This window comes from Triticum aestivum, chromosome 7A, assembly GCF_018294505.1.
Source record: "Triticum aestivum cultivar Chinese Spring chromosome 7A, IWGSC CS RefSeq v2.1, whole genome shotgun sequence".
Lineage (NCBI taxonomy): Eukaryota > Viridiplantae > Streptophyta > Magnoliopsida > Poales > Poaceae > Triticum > Triticum aestivum.
The window spans coordinates 491,325,017-491,335,301 of record NC_057812.1 but is presented as its reverse complement, the minus strand read 5'-3'; positions in this window follow the sequence as shown (position 1 = coordinate 491,335,301).

Below are 10,285 nucleotides of genomic sequence, written 5' to 3'. Positions count from 1 at the left end.
AGAGACGCTTTGCTATTTGGTTGCAGGGTTGTTTGAGAGAGACCATCTTCATCCTATGCCTCCCACGGATTGATAAGCCTTAGGTCATCCACTTGAGGGAAATTTGCTACTGTCCTACAAACCTCTGCACTTGGAGGCCCAACAACGTCTACAAGAAGAAGGTTGTGTAGTAGACATCAAGCTCTTTTCTGGCGCCGTTGCCGGGGAGGTTAGCGCTTGAAGGTATATCTTTAGATCTTGCAATCGAATCTTTTAGTTTCTTGTTTTATCACTAGTTTAGTCTATAAAAGAAAACTACAAAAAAAGGAATTGAGGGTGCCTCATATGCTTCATCTTTTTAATATCTTTCATGAAAATAAGGATTTAGGTAATTGTGCCAAAATGCTAGAAGAAGAATGCATTAAAATGTTTGGCACTAAATCTTTGAATGATGAGCATGATTGCAATGTTGTTAGTACGAACTCTTTGAATATCCATAGTACTAATGATGATTGCACTAGTCATGATGAAAATGTCTCTTATAATCATGTCAATCTTTGTGGAGTGCATAGAGTTTGCAAGTACACACCAAATAGGGAAGATAGATTTTGCAAGAGGCATGAGTATTTAGAAACTAAATGGTTGCAATGAAGGCTAGATGTTTGTGCTGAAAATTTAAATTTTCTTAGCCATCCTTGTGAACTTTCCAATGAACGCGGTCATTTAAATATCCAATGCAAATTGTTTCATGATCGAATCATGTCCAAAAATTGTGATGACTTGATTTCCCTTGCACATCATAATGAACTTAGTTTGCTTGTGGGTTATGAAGAAATGAAACGTATAACTAAGGATCTTCTAGAATTTGTCCTTGGTAAAGTTCTTGATTTTGATTTAGAGGAAATTTATATGTATTGTGCGGTGAATTGCATTGAAAATTCTTATATTGCCAATTACATAAAGACAAGAAAACAAATAGAAGATGAAGAGAATACTAATGAAAGGTAAGAGACTTCCCAATATCCTCCTATTATTTCTTATGATGAATCAGGTAACGAGGAGGAGCCTTCTATTCAACCAATCTCATTAATAAGGAGCTCCAAAAAGAGGATTAAACCCACACATGATGTGAAGAAGAGAAAGAAAAGACGGAGAAACAAAGGTAAAAAGGTATCCCTCCCAAATGATGTTTCTCCTATTACTCATTGTGATGATGATAATTGTTATACTATTGGTGCTATCCATACTATTAATGATGAGAGTGAATATGCTTATGATATGAAAAGGCCCAAGCTTGGGGATGCTATGTTGGATGAGAATGACATGTTTGAGAATTTATTTGCTGCAATTAATATTTGTCCCAAGCTTGGGGATGCTATGTTTAATGAAGATGATATTTTTAGTCTCCCAAGTTTTGATGAGAAAATTTATTATGATGATAGCATGCCTCCTATTTATGATGACTATTGTGATGACACTAATGCTATGAAAAATAGTGATGATTATATTTACAAAACTTGTCATGATTATGATTACCCTTTTTCTGAACATTACTCTTTTAATGTGGAAACAATTTATAGTATTCGAGTTTCTTATGATACTCCCGCTATTCCGAATGAGAATTTTTTTGCTTATGTGGAGAGTAATAAAAATTCTATGCTTGTGGCTCATGAAAAGAACGCTTTATTTGATAGTTATATTGTTGAATTCATTCATGATGTTACTGAAAATTATTATGAGGGAGGAATATATCCTTGTAGGAATTGCAATAATATCAAGTTTCCTCTCTATGTGCTTAAAATCTTGAAGTTATGCTTGTTTTCCTTTCCTATGCTAGTTGATTATCGTTCCCATAAATTGTTTGCTCACAAAATCCCTATGCATAGGAAGTGGGTTAGACTTAAATGTGCTAGTCATATTCTTCATGATGCTCTATTTATGTTTCAATTCTTATCTTTTATGAGAGCATCATTGAAATCATCATGCCTAGCTAGGGGCGTTAAAGGATAGCGCTTGTTGGGAGGCAACCCAATTTTATTTTTGTTCTTTGCCTTTTGTTCCTGTTTAGTAACAAATAATTCATCTATCCTCTATTATGATTGTGTTTTTTATGTTTTAATTAGTGTCTGTGCTAAGTAAAGCCTTTAGGATCTTCTTGGGTGATTATAGTTTGATCTTGCTGATAAAAACAGAAAGTATGCGCTCACAAAAATAATTTTCATTTTTAGCAGAGAGCGGTAAAATACCAATTCCAATTGCAGTAGATCAATATACAAATTTCCTAGGGCTTCCTAATTTCTCAGGATTTTTGGAGTTACAGAATTATTGGAGAGTTACAGATTACTACAGACTGTTCTGTTTTTGAGAGATTCTGCTTTCGATGCACAGTTTGCTTGTTTTCTAGTTTCCATGGCTTATATTGCTTAATATAAATTGTAGAAATGATATGGCATAGTAGGCATCATGTGAGAAAAATTGTGAATCTTGTCTTGACAGTACCTAAGTGGTGATTTGATTTCTTATACTAACGGAGCTTACGAGTTTTCTGTTGAGTTTTGTGTTGTGAAGTTTTCAAGTTTTGGGTAAAGATTCGATGGACTATGGGATGAGGAGTGGCAATAGCCTAAACTTGGGGATGCCCAAGGCAACCCAAGGTAATATTCAAGGACAACCAAGAGCCTAAGCTTGGGGATGCCCGGAGGGCATCCCCTCTTTCGTCTTCGTTCATCGGTAACTTACTTGGAGCTATATTTTTATTCACCACATGATATGTGTTTTGCTTGGAGCGTCATTTTATTTTCTTTTGTTTTGCTTGCTGTTTGAATAAATTACCAAGATCTGAAATTCTTAAATGTTAGAGAGTCTTCATATAGTTACATAATTATTCGACTACTCATTGATCTTCACTTACATCTTTTGGAGTAGTTTGTCATTTGCTCTAGTGCTTCACTTATATCTTTTTAGAGCACGACGGTGGTTTAATTTTGAAGAAATAGATGAACTCTCATGCTTCACTTATATTATTTTGAGAGTCTTTAGAACAGCATGGTAATTTGCTTGGGTTATAAAATTAGTCCTACTATGATGGGCATTCAAGATGGGTATAATAAAAACTTTCATATAGAGTGCATTGAATACTATGAGAAGTTTGATACTTGATGATTGTTTTGAGATATGAAGATGGTGATATTAGAGTCATGCTAGTTGAGTAGTTGTGAATTTGAGAGATACTTGTGTTAAAGTTTGTGATTCTCGTAGCATGCACGTATGGTGAACCGTTATGTGATGAAGTCAGAGCATGATTTATTTTTTAATTGTCTTCCTTATGAGTGGCGGTCGGGGACGAGCGATGGTATTTTCCTACCAATCTATCCCCCTAGGAGCATGCACATAGTACTTTGTTTCGATAACTAATAGATTTTTGCAATAAGTATGTGAGTTCTTTATGACTAATGTTGAGTCTATGGATTATACGCACTCTCACCCTTCCACCATTGCTAGCCTCTCTAGTATCGCGCAACTTTCACCGGTACCATAAACCCTCCATCTACCTTCCTCAAAACAGCCACCATACCTACCTATTATGGCATTTCCATAGCCATTCCGAGATATATTGACATGCAATTTTCCGCCGTTCCATTTATTATGACACACTCCATCATTGTCATATTGCTTTGCATGATCATGTAGTTGACATCGTATTTGTGGCAAAGCCACCGTTCATAATTCTTTCATACATGTCACTCTTGATTCATTGCACATCCCGGTACACCGCTGGAGGCATTCACATAGAGTCATATTTTGTTCTAAGTATCGAGTTGTAATTCTTGAGTTGTAAGTAAATAAAAGTGTGATGATCTTCATTATTAGAGCATTGTCCCATGTGAGGAAAGGATGATGGAGACTATGATTCCCCCACAAGTCGGGATGAGACTCCAGACGAAAAAAGAGGCCATATAAAAAGGCCCAAATAAAAAACAAAAAAACAAAAAATGAGAGAAAAAGAGAGAAGGGGCAATGCTACTATCCTTTTACCACACTTGTGCTTCAAAGTAGCACCGTGATCCTCATGATAGAGAGTCTCCCATGTTGTCACTTTCATATACTAGTGGGAATTTTTTGTTGTAGAACTTGGCTTGTATATTCCAATGATGGGCTTCCTTAAAATGCCCTAGGTTTTCGTGAGCAAGCGAGTTGGATGCACACCCACTTAGTTTATTTTTGAGCTTTCATACACTTATAGCTCTACTGCATCCGTTGCATGGCAATCCTTACTCACTCACATTGATATGTATTGATGGGCATCTCCATAGCCCATTGATACACCTAGTTGATGTGAGACTATCTTCTCCTTTTGTCTTCTCCACAACCACCATTCTATTCCACCTATAGTGCTATGTCCATGGCTCACGCTCATGTATTGCGTGAAAGTTGAAAAAGTTTGAGAACATCAAAAGTATGAAACAATTTCTTGGCTTGTCATCGGGGTTGTGCATGATTTAAATATTTTGTGTGATGAAGATAGAGCATAGCCAGACTATATGATTTTGTAGGGATGAGCTTTCTTTGGCTATGTTATTTTGAGAAGACATAATTGCTTGGTTAGTATGCTTGAAGTATTATTGTTTTTATGTTGATATTAAGCTTTTGTCTTGAATCTTTCAGATCTGAATATTCATGCCACAATAAATAAAATTACATTGGAAAATATGTTAGGTAGCATTCCACATCAAAAATTTTGTTTTTATCATTTACCTACTCGAGGACGAGAAGGAATTATGCTTGGGGATGCTTGATACGTCTCCAACGTATCTATAATTTTTGATTGTTCCATGCTATTATAGTATCTATCTTGGATGTTTTATATGCATTTATATGCTACTTTATATGATTTTTGGGACTAACCTATTAACCTTGAGCCTAGTGCCAGTTTTTGTTTTTTTCCTTGTTTCTGAGTTTTACAGAAAAGGAATACCAAATGGAGTCCAATTGACGTGCCAATTTTTGATGATTTTTTATGGACCAAAAGAAGCCCCCAGAGTAAAAGAGTTGGGCCAGAAGAGTCCCGGGCCGTCCACGAGGGTGGGGGCGCGCCCTACCCCCCCCCCTAGGCGCGTCGCCCTATCTCGTGGACAACTTGGGCACCTCCCTGACTTGTTCCCAATACCAAAAATTCCTATAAATACTAAATCCTGCAGAAAATAACCTAGATCGGAAGTTCCGCCACCGCAAGCCTCTGTAGCCACCGAAAACCAATCTAGACCCGTTCCGGCACCCTACCGGAGGGGGGAATCCCTCTCTGATGGCCATCTTCATCATCCCGGCGCTCTCCATGACGAGGAGGGAGTAGTTCACCCTCGGGGCTGAGGGTATGTACCAGTAGCTATGTGTTTGATCTCTCTCTCATGTTCTTGATTCGGCACGATCTTGATGTATCGCGAGCTTTGCTATTATAGTTGGATCTTATGATGTTTCTCCCCCTCTATCTTCTTGTAATGGATTGAGTTTTCCCTTTGAAGTTATCTTATCGGATTGAGTCTTTAAGGATTTGAGAACACTTGATGTATGTATTGCATGTGCTTATCTGTGGTGACAATGGGATATTCACGTGATCCACTTGACGTATGTTTTGGTGATCAACTTGTGAGTCCCGTGACATCGTGAACTTATGCATAGGGGTTGGCACACGTTTTTGTATCGACTCTCCGGTAGAAACTTTGGGGCACTCTTTGAAGTTCTTTGTGTTGGTTGAATAGATGAATCTGAGATTGTGTGATGCATATCGTATAATCATACCCACTGATACTTGAGGTGACATTGGATTATCTAGGTGACATTAGGGTTTTGGTTGATTTGTGTCTTAAGGTGTTATTCTAGTACGGACTCTAGGATAGATTGAACGGAAAGAATAGCTTCATTTTATTTTACTACGGACTCTTGAATAGATCGATCAGAAAGGATAACTTTGAGGTAGTTTCGTGCCCTACAATAATCTCTTCATTTGTTCTCCACTATTAGTGACTTTGGAGTGACTCTTTGTTGCATGTTAAGACATAGTTATACGATCCAATTATGTTATTATTGTTGAGAGAACTTGCACTAGTGAAAGTATGAACCCTAGGCCTTGTTTCAACGCATTGCAATACCATTTTCGCTCACTTTTATCATTAGTTACCTTGCTATTTTTATATTTTCAGATTACAAAAACCTATATCTACCATCCATATTGCATTTGTATCACCATCTCTTTGCCGAACTAGTACACGTATACAATTTACCATTGTATTGGGTGTGTTGGGGACACAAGAGACTCTTTGCTATTTGGTTGCAGGGTTGTTTGAGAGAGACCATATTCATCCTACGCCTCCCACGGATTGATAAACCTTAGGTCATCCACTTCAGGGAAATTTGCTACTGTCCTACAAACCTCCGCACTTGGAGGCCCAACAATGTGTACAAGAAGAAGGTTGTGTTGTAGACATCAGTCCTCCTCCTCTCATCTCCTTCTTTCCTTCCGCGTGAATCAGCTTGCGCGCACAGTGTGGGCACCGCCCCCATAGCCTGAACGTCCTCCAGGTCGACGACCACCCAACTCCACACCTGGACCTCCTTCCTCCACCGCCCTATGCTGCTGGATGTGCTCGCCGCCCTCCCCCATGGTGGTAGCACCGTGCCTCGCCGATGCAGCTATTTTGAATCGTTGGTGGCAGAAAAAAAATCTGTCGTTCTCGCAAAAACCTATGTAGTTTGCAACATATTTCGTCGCTGGATGTAGCTCCGTTGTGCGGCGACACTCGCCGCCCTCAGCTCCTTATGGTTCCAGCAAGAACATAAGCTGGTTGTAGCAAAATGTGCCATTGGATGCAACTCCGCCGTGCCTCCCAGTCATCATCACATTCGTCGCTGCATCGGTTGTAGCAAAGCACGATGCTTTTTGTAGCTTTTTAGTCTTTGGTTCTACCTTCTTCCGGTGTAGTCGCATCCGTTGTAGCAAATTGAGACGCCAGTTGTAGCAAACGACACTGCCGGTTCCAGCAAAAATGAGACTATTGGTTCCAACATTTTGGTTGCGAAACATTCATGCGGGCTGAAGATTTCTAAATCTCTAGTTGAAGTCTTTTCATCTACGAGTTGAAACTCTTTGTCAAATGTTGTAACTTTTCATGTGTTCCAATATATCGTTGAAGTTTTTTTATCTACTTGATGTAGCTTTTTGAGCCCATGGTTCTAGCAAAAACCAATGCAACTTGTAGCATTTTTCATCGCTGGATGTAGCTCCGTTGCGCGGCGACACTCGCCGCCCTCAGCTCCTTATGGTTCCAGCAAAAATATAAGCTAGTTGTAGAAAAATGTGCCATTGGATGCAGATCCGCCGTGCCTGCCGTGAAGGAAATATGCCCTAGAGGCAATAATAAAGTTGTTATTTATATTTCCTTATATCATGATAAATTTTTATTTTTCATGCTAGAATTGTATTAACCGGAAACTTAGTACATGTGTGAATACATAGACAAACAGAGTGTCCCTAGCATGCCTCTACTTGACTAGCTCGTTAATCAAATATGGTTAAGTTTCCTAGCCATGGACATGTGTTGTCATTTGATAAACAGGATCACATCATTAGAGAATGATGTAATGAACTAGACCCATCCGTTAGCTTAGCACTATGATCGTTTAGCTTATTGCTATTTCTTTCTTCATAACTTATACATGTTCCTATGACTATGAGATTATGCAACTCCCGAATACCGGAGGAACATCTTGTGTGCTATCAAACGTCACAACATAACTGGGTGATTATAAAGATGCTCTATAGGTGTCTCAGATGGTATTAGTTGAGTTGGCATAGATCGAGATTAGGACTTGTCACTCTGTGTATCGGAGAGGTGTCTCTGGGCCCTCTCAGTAATGCACATCACTATAACCCTTGCAAGCAATGACTAATGAGTTAGTCATGGGATGATTCATTATGGAACGAGTAAAGAGACTTGCCGGTGACGAGATTGAACTAGGTATGATGATACCGACGATCGAATCTCGGGCAAGTAACATACAGATGACAAAGGGAACAACGTATGTTGTTATGTGGTTTGACCGAAAAAGATCTTTGTAGAATATGTAGGAACCAATATGAGCATCCAGGTTCCGCTATTGGTTATTGACCGGAGAGGAGTCTCGGTCATGTCTACATAGTTCTCAAACCTGTATTGTCTGCACGCTTAACGTTCAATGACGATATGTATTATGAGTTATGTGATTTGATGTACCGAAGGTTGTTCGGAGTCCCGGATGTGATCACGGACATGACGAGGAGTCTCGAAATGGTCTAGACATAAAGATTCATATATTGGAAGGCTACATTCAGACACTGGAAAGGTTCAGGTCGTTTCGGATAAGTTTCAGAGTACAGGGGGTTACCAGAACCCCCAGGGAAGTTATTGGGCTTCATGGGCCTAGTGGTGGAAGAGACGAGGCAGGCCAAGAGGTGGCACGCGCCCCCCTAGCCCAAACCGAATTGGACTAGGGCTAGGGGGCGGCCCCCCTTGCCTTCTCTTCTTCCTCTCCTTCCTTCTTCTCCTACTTGGACTAGGAAAGGGGGAAACCTACTCGTACTAGGAGTAGGAATCCCCCCCTTGGGTGCGCCCCTTGAGGCCGGCCCTCCTCCTCCTCCTCCTCCCCTATTTATATACGAGGGAAGGGGTACCCCATAGACACACACAAGTTGATCTTTAGCCGTGCGCGGTGCCCCCCTCCATAGTTTTACACCCCGGTCATATTGTCGTAGTGCTTAGGTGAAGCCCTGCGTCGGTAACTTCATCATCACCATCAACACGCTGTCGTGCTGACGGAACTCACCCTCGGCCTCTGCTGGATCAAGAGTACGAGGGACGTCACCGAGCTGAACGTGTGCAGATCATGGAGGTACCGTGCATTCGGTACTTGATCGGTTGGATCGCGAAGACGTTTGACTACATCAACCGCGTTACTTAACGCTTCCGCATTCGGTCTACGAGGGTACATAGACACACTCTCCCGTCTCGTTGCTATGCATCTCCTAGATAGATCTTACGTGATCCTAGGAATTTTTTTGAAATGCTGTGTTCCCCAACAGTGGCATCCGAGCCAGGTCTATGCGTAGATGTTATATGCACGAGTAGAACACAAAAAGTTGTGGGCAATAATAGTCATACTGCTTACCAGCATGTCATACTTTGATTCGGCGGTATTGTTGGATGAAGCGGCCCAGACCAACATTACATGACCGCGTTCATGAGACTAGTTCTACCGACGTGCTTCACACACAGGTGGCTAGTGGGTGTGTGTTTCTCCAACTTTAGTTGAATCGAGTGTGACTACGCCCAGTCCTTGTTGAAGGTTAAAACAGCACACTTGATGAAAAATCGTTGTGGTTTTGATGCGTAGGTAAGAACGGTTCTTGCTAGAAGCCCGTAGCAGCCACGTAAAACTTGCAACAACAAAGTAGAGAACGTCTAACTTGTTTTTGCAGGGCATGTTGTGATGTGATATGGTCAAGACGTGATTATATAAATTGTTGTATGAGATGATCATGTTTTGTAAAAGTTATCGGCAACTGGCAGGAGCCATATGGTTGTCGCTTTATTGTATGAAATGCAATCACCATGTAATTGCTTTACTTTATCACTAAGCGGTAGCGATAGTCGTAGAAGCAATAGTTGGCGAGCCGACGATGATGCTAGGATGGAGATCAAGGTGTCAAGCCGGTGAGGATGTTAATCATGACGGTGCTTTGGAGATGTGTAACATCCCAATTTTCAATTTGGATGTTATACATAGGTCATCATATGCATAACATATTTTATTTGCATTTTGGTTGTGATCCTAGAAATATTAAGCAACTCAAGGACCCAAGGAGAGAGTTGGGGATTTCATTTATTTTCATATTTGATTTTTTCTCAAATTTGAAAAGAGGATCAATTTGGTTTTAATATTTTTCTCTACAATTATTTCCAAAATTCAAATTAAAAGAGTGAAGATAATATGACTTCTTTAAAAATAGAGGAATATTGGAGGAAAAAAATTTAAAATCAAATAAATATTTTATTTGGATTTTATTTGAGATTTTATTTGAATTAGAAAAATATGCATTTGTGAAAATTGTATTTTTAGGCCAGAAAAATGTTCACTTTGTTCTAAATATTTTATTTAGACGGTGAAAATTGTTTTTGGCATTTTTAGTATTTTATATATATTTTATTAGGATTTTATTCAGGCAGAATTTCTCAAAAAAAGTTCCCGCTCGACTAGCCTAACGTATCTATAATTT